This window comes from Rhinopithecus bieti, unplaced genomic scaffold (genome assembly GCF_001698545.2).
Source record: "Rhinopithecus bieti isolate Rb0 unplaced genomic scaffold, ASM169854v2 scaffold_7684, whole genome shotgun sequence".
Taxonomy (NCBI): domain Eukaryota; kingdom Metazoa; phylum Chordata; class Mammalia; order Primates; family Cercopithecidae; genus Rhinopithecus; species Rhinopithecus bieti.
The window spans coordinates 2,326,712-2,338,528 of record NW_016806071.1 but is presented as its reverse complement, the minus strand read 5'-3'; the positions used below and the strand labels follow the sequence as shown (position 1 = coordinate 2,338,528).

General features: G+C 45.5%; 1 protein-coding gene and 1 pseudogene across 7 annotated transcripts in view; one reads left to right on the top strand and one right to left on the bottom strand.

The window, feature by feature from the left end:
• GLIS1 (GLIS family zinc finger 1) overlaps window positions 1-11,817 on the bottom strand; it is a 252,254-nt gene that overhangs the window by 233,368 nt on the left and 7,069 nt on the right. The window lies entirely within an intron of this gene.
• LOC108531217 (60S ribosomal protein L35a pseudogene) lies at window positions 3,424-3,898 on the top strand (annotated as a pseudogene). The gene has a single exon (XR_001886100.1). The product of XR_001886100.1 is annotated as a 60S ribosomal protein L35a pseudogene (transcript).

Below are 11,817 nucleotides of genomic sequence, written 5' to 3'. Positions count from 1 at the left end.
TATAAAATAAATAAAAATAATTTACTGAATGACTGAAAGAAAAAAAAAAAGAGAACTAAATCCTCCTCTACCGTAATAGGAAGCCAGTAGACAGTAAGTATACTTGATCCAGGAACAGGAGCAGAAATCCTATTTAGGGTGGCCTAATCCCAGCTCCACCACTCACCAGCTGCGTAACCCTGGACTAATTCCTTTCCTCTTCCACATTTATTTCTTCATCTGTAAATCGGGGAGAGTAAGAGTAACTCCTTCCTAGGGCTGCTGGGAGAATGAAAGGAATGATATTTGTAAGGCACCTGAAGCAAGCCTGGACCATAAACGCCACATAAAGTTTAGCTTCCACTGTTTTTATTTTTGTAACTGAGATGTATGGAAGAAAATGCCACACAAAAAAATGACTGAGTTGAAGGCAGGGCTGTTGTGCTACCCAGGTCTACACACCTGGTGCCCCTTGGAGGTGGGCACCACGGCAGCCCTGGCCGAAGGCAGCTGCCTCTCTGGAGTGTGACGGTGGAGGAGGGGCTCTCTTTAAAGCCTTATTTTATTAGGTGATTTTAAAAACATGTTTGGCATTATTTCGCTAAAATAAAAGTTTATTTTTAGAATGTTAATAAAACAAGCTCTCACAAATAGTAATAACGACAAATGATGGGACCTGGTGAACGACAAAAAGAAAGCAATGAGGGAAAAGACAAAATAAAATCTTGGAAATATGACATAAAATTCAACTTTTTATTTCAAAATCATCATAAAAAACGTATTAAGACAGCAGACTCATAAAAATATTAGTAGCAAATATGATGAACAAAGGCATTAACATCCTTAATGACAGCACTTTAAAAATGCCAATTCTTAAATTTTATAAGTAAAATATTCAGATGCCCAACATAAACACCAACTTGCAAAAGAGGAGATAAGAACTCTGAATCAACACACAATATCTATTTGACTATACTAATAACTTTATGATAAAGAAACCAGATGTCAATACCATCTTCAAATTAGGAAAATGCTGAAACACTGGTAAAGATACAGTTCTCTGAGACAGCAATGCCTGCAGTTGTGAAAATCAGTGTACCCTTCCCAAAGAACTATGTGGTAATATGTGTTAAATGTTACTACCCTGTAGCCTAGTAATTTCCACTTCTAGGAATCTATCCTACAAAAATAATCAGAAACGCAAATGAAGATTACTACATAAAGATATTCACTGCAGCATTAGCTTTACTGCGGGAAAGCTGAAAATTCTGAACTATTATGCACATGCAAGTAATATATATACATATTTGTTTGTATTCACATAAACTATCTCTGAGAGGCCAGACAAAAGACAGAAGAGGAAGGCTCTCCCTAAGAACCCTTTTTGGGCCTTCCGAATTTTGGATCATTTTAATGTATCATCTATTCAAAATACTTCAATGAATTTAATAAAACATAATATGCGGGCCAGGTGTGGTGCCTCACTCCTATAATCCCAACACTTTAGGAAGCCGAAGTGGGAGTATTGCTTGAACCCAGGAATTCAAGTCCAGCCTGGGCAACATGGTAAAACCCTGTCTCTACCAAAAAAATTAGCCAGGCGTGGTGGTGTGTGCCTGCAGTCCCAGCTACTGGAAGGCTGAGGAGGGAAATTGCCTGAGCCTGAGGAAGTGGAGGCTACAGTGAGCTGTGATTGGGCCACTGCACTCCACCCTGGGCGACAGTGAGACCCCATCTCAAAAAAAAAAAAAATGTAGGCCAGGTGCAGTGGCTCAGGCCTGTAATCCCAGCACTTTGGGAGGCCGAGGCGGGTGGATCGCCTGAGGTCAGGAGTTTGAGACCAGCCTGGCCAACATGGTGAAACCCCATCTCTACTCAAAATACAAAAATTAGCTGGGCATGGTGGCACATGCCTGTAATCCCAACTACTAGGGAGGCTGAGGTGGGAGAATCACTTGAACCTGGGAGGTGGAGGCTACAATGAGCCAAGATTGTGATGCTGTACTCCAGCCTGGGCGACAGAGTGAGAGTCTGTCTCAAAAAAAGAAAAAAAAAAAAAGTAATATGTTTCTGAATCTTTACAAAGAATGTTAATAACATAGAAAAGGTTTATTATGTTCAATGTTAAGTTTATTATTTATTTATTTATTTACTTTTTTTTTTTTTGAGACAGTCTCACTCTGTCATCTAGGCTGGAGTGCAGTGGCTTGATCTCAGCTCACTGCAACCTCCACCTCCCATGTTCTTCAAGCAATTCTCCTGCCTCAGTCTCTCAAGTAGCTGGGATTATAGGTGTGTGCCACCCTGCCCATCTAATTTTTGTATTTTTGGTAGAGACAGTGTTCACCATGTTGGCCAGGCTAGTCTCGAACTCCTGACCTCAGGTGATCCGCCCGCCTTGGCCTCCCAAAGTGCTAGGATTACAGGGGTGAGCCACTACTCCTGGCCTTAAATTTAAATGTAAGTATTAAGACTATATTCAGAATGATCTCAATGATATAAAACTATATTAATACACAGACAAGCACAGAAAAAAGACTGAAAAGAAACCTACCAAAATGTAAACAGTAGTCATTACTGGGGCTGAGATTCTGAGCAAGTATTATTTCCATCTTTCCATGTTTCTATAGTTTCCTAAGTTTCTACAGTAGGTATATAGTACTTACATGAGTGGAACAAATAAAGAGTATTAAATTAAATTACCTTTAAATGGTCAATCACTTCACAAAGAAGGACTAGGAGTAAAAACTAAGTAATTTCTTAAAAGTCAGGAACCTACAAGAATAAACCAATATTCCGCCATTCCCGTTTAAGCTGCTGCTCAGGGCACTGTCAGCATGTTTCCAGTTCCAGGGATGAGCTGGCTCAGGGCTACCCACTAAGCAACCAGCACTAAGGAACCTGGTCTGGCCACTCAAATGCCACCTCTCATGGAAGACTGCCCTGATCTCTCTTGTCAGTGCTATCTTATGAACACTCTGAGAATAGGACAGATCCTAGGACCCACATGTGTATCTCCAACAGGAGGCAGGCCTGGTAGCCAGCATGCCAGCCCCATCTCAACGCGTCTATGGCCATCTGCCCACCCTCTCAAGCGGATGCTCCCCAAGGTAGAGGCCAAGGATGTTAGAGACTCTAGCATGTGATAAGAGTGTCAGGAAACAGGTGAGGAACAAATGAATACATTAAAGAATGATATTTTAGACTAACACTGTCCAACAGAACTTTCTGTGATGGAAGAAATGCTCTATATTTGCACTTTCCAATATGGTAGCTACTAGCTAGCCATGTGTCTACTGAGCACCTAAAATGTAGCTAGTATGAATGGGAAACTAAATTTTTAATTTTATTTAATTGTAATTCATCTAAATAGCCATAGTGTTCTTGTGGAAAAGCAAACATCACAAGGTAGTTTTAAGATTAAACAAGATCTTTTTCCTCTTCCCGCCATCTTGACTCCTGTGGAGGCCTGCTGGGAACGGCACTTCTAAAAGGAACTATGTCTGGAAGGCTGTGGTCCAAGGCCGTTTTTGCCGGCTATAAGCGGGGTCTCCGGAACCAAAGGGAGCACACAGCTCTTCTTAAAATTGAAGGTGTTTATGCCCGAGATGAAACAGAATTCTATCTGGGCAAGAGATGCGCTCATGTATACAAAGCAAAGAACAACACAGTGACTCCAGGCGGCAAACCAAATAAAACCAGAGTCATCTGGGGAAAGGTAACTCGGGCCCATGGAAACAGTGGCATGGTTCGTGCCAAATTCCCAAGCAATCTTCCTGCGAAGGCCATTGGACACAGAATCTGAGTGATGCTGTACCCCTCAATGATTTAAACTAACGAAAAATCAATAAATAAACGTGGATTTGTGCTCTTGTATTTTTGTTAAATGGATTAAAGAACTTATTACCTTAAAAAAAAACACAAGATCTTTTATTTTATTTTTAGAGATAAGGTCTTGCTCTGTCACCCAGGCTGGAGTACAGTGGCTTGATTACAGTTCACTGCTTCACTGCATCCTTGAACTTCTGGGCTCAAGTGATCCTCCCCCTCAGCCTCCCAAGTAACTGAGACTACAGGTGCATACCATCAACCCAGCTAATTTTTAAATTTTAAAAGTAGAGACAGAGTATCACTATGTTACCCAGGCTGGTCTTGAACTCCTGGCTTCAAGCAATCCTCCTGCTTCAGCCTCACCAGTAGCTGGGACTACAGGTGCATGGCTGTTAAGATGATTCATTTTTAAAAAGATGATTGGTCCAGTGCCTAACAGTGCTCAATTGATCACTGTAGGATAATGAAAAAAAAAAAAAATGAGGAGTAGAAAGGGGAATAGGAGGAGGAGGATCCCCAACAGCCCCACCTGCTCAGCCAACATCAAGCACTGGGAATTTACTTGTCTCCACCCCACCCCAGCAAATATTTCTTCCGTATTTTGAGTGCATAGCAGCCAGAGCCATGGAGAGTGGGAATGGGAAGAGTAGGGAGGGAGAGGTATGAGGCTGAGACAGGAGAGACCCTGCAGACTTGCTGAAAGAGGAAAGCTATTGGCCTGTATTGCCTGAAACAATGAGTAGGTATTCACTCCAAGAAGAAAGCTTAAGCCACCAGAATCAGCAACAGGTGCAAGAAAAGGGCTGCCCAAGGCAGTCCTCATGCCCAGGATTTAACACTCTGTGTCCACCACTGTCCTCTAGAGGATTGGTCTGCAAACTCAAGTTCTAACCTGTCCTCAGAGTTCCCAACTGTTAGCCACCTAGAGAGCCCTTTCCCACCCTACCTCACTGATTCTCACGCTAGCCTGGCGAGGGGAGCGAGCACCTATTTCCATTCCATAACTCAGCAGACCAAGGCTTGGTGAGATTGTCTGAGGTCATGAGGCTGACTGGCTGGAGAACTGGAGTCTGCCTAGGACAGACAGCAAATGATAAGGTGGTAATGCCGCACAGAGGCCTGGAGACCCGGCCAGCCTGAAGGGGGAACCTGCAAACACCCCCCTCCAGGCTGCCAGCTCCGAGGAGGCAAGGACTCCATCTGTTGGTTCTCCATGGTATCCTAGGGCAGAACCCAACACTGGAAGTAGAGCGGGTATCCAATAAATATGGATGAACCAACCAACCACCAGCCAAACACAGGTACAAGCCATTGCAGTGTTCAGGCTAATTCTACATACTTCATCCCATCTGCCCCTAACAATTGGCCAGACAGGGATCATTCTCCCATTTTAAAATGGGGAACTGAGGCTCAAAAATTGAGAGCCACTCTGGGTTGTTGTACTGAAAATCTGCTTCGAGAACTTCCCAAGAAGCCCCGCCTTGACTGGAGAGAGGCAGATTCATTCTGCCAGGGTCCTGTGTTCTTTCTATTCTTTGCTCTATCCTCTATCAGCAAGTCAGAGATGAGTTCGCGACATACCCTGCCTCCAAGAAGCCCACAGATTCATGGGGAAGGGAAAAATGAATGCAAGCATCTGGAACACCTTACTCTTTCATGAGAGAAAAATGACAAATGGCAGTCAGATAATGAAGGAGGGACAGGTTAATTCTGGCTGGAGGAGGAAGTTTTTGACTGTGATGAGTGGGTAATTGAGTGGGTAACATTGGACCCAAGGCCTTAATGAAAGGTCCAATAGGTGGCAAGGTGTGGAGAAGGGGCGGGTGGGCCGGCAGCCGACACCTACCAGCCCTAGAACTCCGGACACATCATTTAGCCTCTCTGGGCCTCAGCTTTCTCAACTGTAAAATAAGGATGCTAACACCCACTGGGCAAGGAGTGAATGTAGAAAGAATTAAATGGCCTCGTGGGACATCTACTCACAGCAGGACTCAACAGATTCCTGTTAGGGAAGCCGCTACATTACTGCAGGGCCAGGCAGGCATGGGGACGTGGGTTCGGAACACGGTAGTCCTGGCATCACAGGTTTTAAGAGGAAGAATCAAGGTAATTCCTCTGGATATTGGAGTCTGACAGCAACTCCCAGCCCAATAAACCAGGGAAGAGGTGGGGCTGTGCCTCCAGATCCACCCCACAGACAACCCCCATCCTACTGGACACCACAGGCTGACTAAGCATCTTAGACTGACCCAGAGCCTGGACCTGTCAGAGAGATGCACTGAGGCAGCCCACACCCTCCTGCTTCCCCAACCTTCCCCAGCCCTAGGGAAACCAGCACGCCCACCAGCCAGACCTGCATCCTCCATCTCTGCAGCTCAAGCCTCAGTTTGACCCCAAAGTCCTTATTCTTGGAATTACACCAAAAAATAATTAAAAAGCAGGGTCTGGGAATAGAGTACTACAGTGTAGAGGAGAAACAACATCAGACAGTCACACCTGGGACCTAGCCCAGCTCTCCACTCACAAAGACCAACAACCACAGCTCACCTCTGGGACACACCCGCTGTGCACCAGCCCCTGAGCTATGTGTTCTATAGACACTCATCTTAATCCCCCTAGCAACCCATGAGACAGGAACCATCTCCACTTTTCAAATGAGGAAGACTGAGGCTCAGAGTTCCACAAATTCGCCTAAGGCCTAGCAGGTGAGGTAGTCAGGATCCAAACTCAGTTCTGACTCTAAAAGCCATGTGGCCACCTTCGCATAAGTAACATGGCCTCTCTGAACCTTAGTCTTCCCATCTACCTAAAGGGGGCTTGAACTAATAATACGATTTCTGGAAAGCTTTACAGTTTACAAAGCCCACAATGGTACCCAGAGAAGGGCCATGAGACCAATACATCCCCCAGGGCCTCTAAGCCTGTCCTGGAGTGGAGATCTTGGGTGTGGACAGCAATCATCACCCCAGCAGGGTCACCAAGAGCTACCATCCTCTGGCTCCCAGCTCTCAATTCCAACATTTGGTCTAAGGTTCCTCTTCATCTTAGAGAAATCTGGGTAAGACGAGTAGCAACCAGTCATAGCTGCTCTTTAAGCCACAAGATGAGATGTATGTCACAGTACTTGGGGCTTTGTCTAAAAGGGAGGATGAGCATGTGACAGAAAGTGCCAATCCTGGCCAAGAGGCCAACGGCCAGTCACTGTAGGACAGTCATCAGGCCCCAAGCTCCTCCACCTGACCCGGCCGCTCCAAAAGCTTGCAACCAAAGAGCCTGCAAGCCCTGAAGCCAATCCTTCCCAGAGGGAGGGGAAAGGGAGGCCCAGCTGGGTGAGGAGACTCTCCCAGGGTCACTAGCAATCAAGGGGCAGACCTTATTTTGAAGAGCCTCAAGACAGTGTTGGAAAGAGAACATGATGGTATCTGCATGTGAGAACTCATGTAGCATTTACTGGCATCTCAGCACCATAAGACAGGGCAAGGAAAAAAAAGAAATTTACTGGCATCTCACATGTGTTGAGAGCTTACCATACGTTCAACCTTGCAGGAAAACGAGAACATCAAACACAGCTCCTCCTTTACAGGCTACAGTCTCCTTGAGGGCAAAGACTGGGCTGTACTTCATTCCCAAACTTCCCGGACACTCACTTGGAGCCAGCCCTGTGCTGGCCATACAGGGTCAAGGATAATGACACTCTGCCCCTGTCTTCAAGGACACATAAGTAAATAGGAAATTGCCATAGAGTATGAGCAGAGCTATGGCAAAAGAAAGGGAAGACTTCGAAGAGGAGGTGGCATTTGAGCTGGGCCTTAAAGAATCAGTAGAGTCGGCCGGGCGCGGTGGCTCACGCTTGTAATCCCAGCACTTTGGGAGGACAAGGCGGGCGGATCATGAGGTCAAGAGGTCGAGACCATCCTGGCTAACACAGTGAAACCCCGTCTCTACTAAAAATACAAAAAATTAGCCAGGCGAGGTGGCGGGCACCGATAGTCCCAGCTACTCGGGAGCCTGAGGCAGGAGAATGGCGTGAACCCGGGAGGCGGAGCTTGCAGTGAGCCGAGATCACACCACTGCACTCCAGCCTGGGCGACAGAGCGAGACTCCCTCTCAAAAAAAAAAAAAAAAGAATCAGTAGGGTCAATCTGGTGGAATGGAAGGGAGGGAAAGCCCTTCCTAGAGGTTCTGTTTACCATTTACATAGTAGTCATAACAATAATAATTATTATAATCCCAAGATTAATTGAGCATTTACCATATGCCAGTCTGTTTTTAAGCACATATACATGTGTTAACACATTCCACCCTCACAACAGCCTTTGGAGGTCATTACTATTATTATCCTCATGTCACAGATAAGAAAATTGAGACCCAAAAAGCTCCCTAACTTGCCAAGGTCCCCAAGTTAGTACACAGAGCCAGGATTCAAACCTAGTGGACTGGTTCCACAACCACGCCCTCAATCAGCACTCTACACACTTCTCAGATACAAACTTCATGCCAGACTTTGTGCTGGACACAAGAATACAAAGATGAATCTTTGAATATTATCTATTTTTCCACTTGTTCCAAAAATGATTTAAGGAGGCACAAAGATGAATAAAAAGAAGCCCACAGATTATAAGGAAAGAAGGACAGGTAAAGAGTAAATTCCAGGTCTGAGGCTGCATAAGGAAAAGTCTGCTGCCATGAGCAGACATCAGCAAGAGATGGAACTGGCCCTGCAAGAAGGCCTTGAATGCCAGATCAAAGGGCTCAGATTTTTCCCATTGGCCAGCTGGCTGTCAATCTACATGCCAAGTGTAATTTCACAGAAGATCTTGAAAGCATGTACCAAGAACTATCTGTAGGACAAATTGATGTCTCTACAAATGTGTGTAGATGATGTGGTAGATAAAGTACATATCTATTTAAAAGAGTTCTTTAAATTAGCAGTTACCTAAATCTCATTAGGTATCTTCTGCTTTAAGAGATACTAAAAGTATAGCTGCTATCACGTGGACAGTGGAAAGATTTTTGTCCTTATATTTAGAACATTTGGATATCCCTGCTGTCAGGGATGGGAAGTAACGCAAAGGTTTTAAGCGAGAAGTTCTAAGGACTTGAGGTCTGGGATTTTTGCTCCGCATCCACCCATGGACCCCTCCTCACCAAGCCGCCCGATCTGTTTGAAATCATCTGTTTGAAGGCCCAAAGAAGAGCCTGCCCCAGCAAGAAGCCCTAGCACGAAGATATTCTCACAAAGAGCGCTACGTAAGTACAAATGACTGTTTGATCAATCATTTGGCCTCAGCATGGGATTTGGTTAGAATTAAAGCCATCTGGCTGGTGGGGGGGGGACAGGGGGAGGAGACAAGCAGGCGGGAAAAGACTCACCCCTCCCCAAAAGCATTGTTAAAATATAACAGGGAAAACAGTAAAGTTCCTGCTGTTATTTCAGCCTAAGCCACTTAATCCATCAGCACATAAAGCAACTTATTTTATGACCTTTTCCCTTTAAAAAATAAATCAGAAGACGATGCCTTGAATTCAGATATCTCTGAAGCACACTACTCATCCCTCACAGTTAAATATCCTGTTTCATAAACCTTCTTCAAGATACTTGAAACTGCAGATCACTAAATGCCTTGCTTTAGGCATCTGACATTCCAGAGAATTAATATTTAAACTTATTATAGGAAAAAAGAATTGCGTTTGGTTGAAGCATGAAATATTTAATAGTGTCTCCAAATTAGAAACCCTATTTTGTTTCACGCTGGAAATGCCAATGTTATTACCTGGGCTTTGCACTCCAATAAGATAAAATGCAAAGGCAGTCTTGAGATGAAACACACAATTACAGCCGTTTTCTCCAGAGAGATGGGGAGTGAGACAGGTTTGGGGAGTGGACGTGATTGAGTTTCATTTTTACGATACGCTTAAAATTCTATTATCATTCTCTGCCTTGAGGGTTGGACTTGAGATTGCTGAAACTACTTAACCACCGAAAACGGTGTCAAAATCAGTGGCTCCGCGGAGGCCTATTCTCAGGCTCTTTAAACCATCGCCTTGGAATGAGCTCGCTGACGAGGAAAACTCCGTAACTTTCTCTCCTCGCTAGGACAAAAGTATTCAGTGGTTTAGGATAAAAATTAAGCTTCAATTGACACAGTGGATCCTGGCAGCCTCCGCCGGCACGTGTAATTTATTTACAGGATTGGAAAGTCGGCAAAATACATCATCAACTCTTACACAAACTTCTACTAGGTATTAAATACCCAACCCTCTGAGAAGTAATTCATATAGTCCAGCAGCGTTCCAAAATAAATCCAATCTCCAGCCCTCCGGAGAGCTTAAAACAGCAAATGGGCTCTGTATTTTTCAAGTCCGGTTTATAGTACTCCCTGGTTTCTTGCTAAAGCCTGATTTCTAGCAAACCCGTTATTTAAAAACAAAGGTAACATCTAAAAGAGTAATCTGGTTACTAAAAAGACACAAATAGGAACAGGCTGGGCTGTGTGGCAGGCAGGGCCGTCCCTCGCACTTCATTCACTCCCCTTCAGACACGGCGGCACGGAGGAAGGCAAAAACTCCTCGGGCCAGAACGGCTTCTGCAAGTCCATCTTTAGAATCAGTATGACTCCCTGCGAACGTACACATTCTCATGAATGCACGTGCGAACGTACACATTCTCATGAATGCACGTGCGAACGTACACATTCTCATGAATGCACGTGCGAATGTACACATTCTCATGAACGCACGTGCAAGGCCACAGATGCGACCAGCCGTGGGATCTTTACCTTCCATAGGGGTTCATCTAGCTCATTCATCATTTGACACAAAAGACTCATTTCTCACCAGCAAACCCTCAAGTTCACTCTGATCCCCAGCCTATTCTCCCTCCCAAGCCCTACTTCATCCCACCAAGTGTTTAACAAGAAATAATTGTTTAATAGATCCCTGACCCAACATGCTCAGGGAAGCACGTATTCTACAACCAGGCATGGTGGGGATCTTGAGGAATTCTCATCCAACAGATGTCTTTGAAAGCTGTAGAGGGGAGACTACGACCGGGGCCTTGGCAAGGAATCTCCCCAAATGGCAAGAAAGACTCAAACTGGGACTATTACCTGCAATAACCAGTCAGGATGGGAGTTGCCACTGCTTCTGAGAAGCAGCCCCTCCTAGGGGCCCCCTCCATGGCCTCAGAGAGTCCTTTTCCAGACCCCAGATTCCTGAGGATCCTGAGTCACTGGGAACATTCTCCTTTCCCTAGTTCCAAAGCGGGAGAGGAGCAGTGCCCTACGGAGGCAGTGTCCCCTGTAAGTCACACCTCAGCCTGTTAGCTGAGACTGAGAAAGGGCTGCTCTGGGATGTGGCTGTCTGGGCCCCCTGCAGCCTCCTGCTGCCTTCCTCCAGGCTTGGGGGACACTCAGCTCTCTAGAGCCACATCCTCTCCTTCCCAGTCACCTGGGTTTAAGAAGCTGGTCCTGGAGAGTGGTGTATTCTCAGAGGCAAGTACTGGCTCTGCTGTCAGACAGACCTGGGTTCAAATTCCAGGCTCTACTGCTTACTACATGCACAACCTTGGACAAAGCACTTTGCCTTTCCAAGCCTCAGTCCCCCCATCTTTACAATTAGAACAGTGCCTCCTTTCCTCCTAGGGCTATTGGGCATAATTAAATGTGATCATGTCTCTAAAGCATCTCACCTGGCACAGAGCAGCCGCTCACTAAAGGTTAGTTGACCTCTCTCTTCCCCATCCCTTCTGTGTTCATCTTTAGCAGTCGAGAGTTCAAGTGTGTAACCTGGTCTGAGACAAAAGTGGACTCTTCCTACACCCCAGATCCTTCCAAACCTTCCCAGCCCAGTTAGTGTGGAATCCCGAGTATCAGCAGGCAGGGACTATGGATCATCCAACTGAACTGCTCCCCATTTTACAGATGGGAAAACCAAGGCTCAAAGCACAGGGCATGGCCCACTAGCAAAGATGCTACACAATGGCTCATGTGTTAGCTCCAGGCAGGC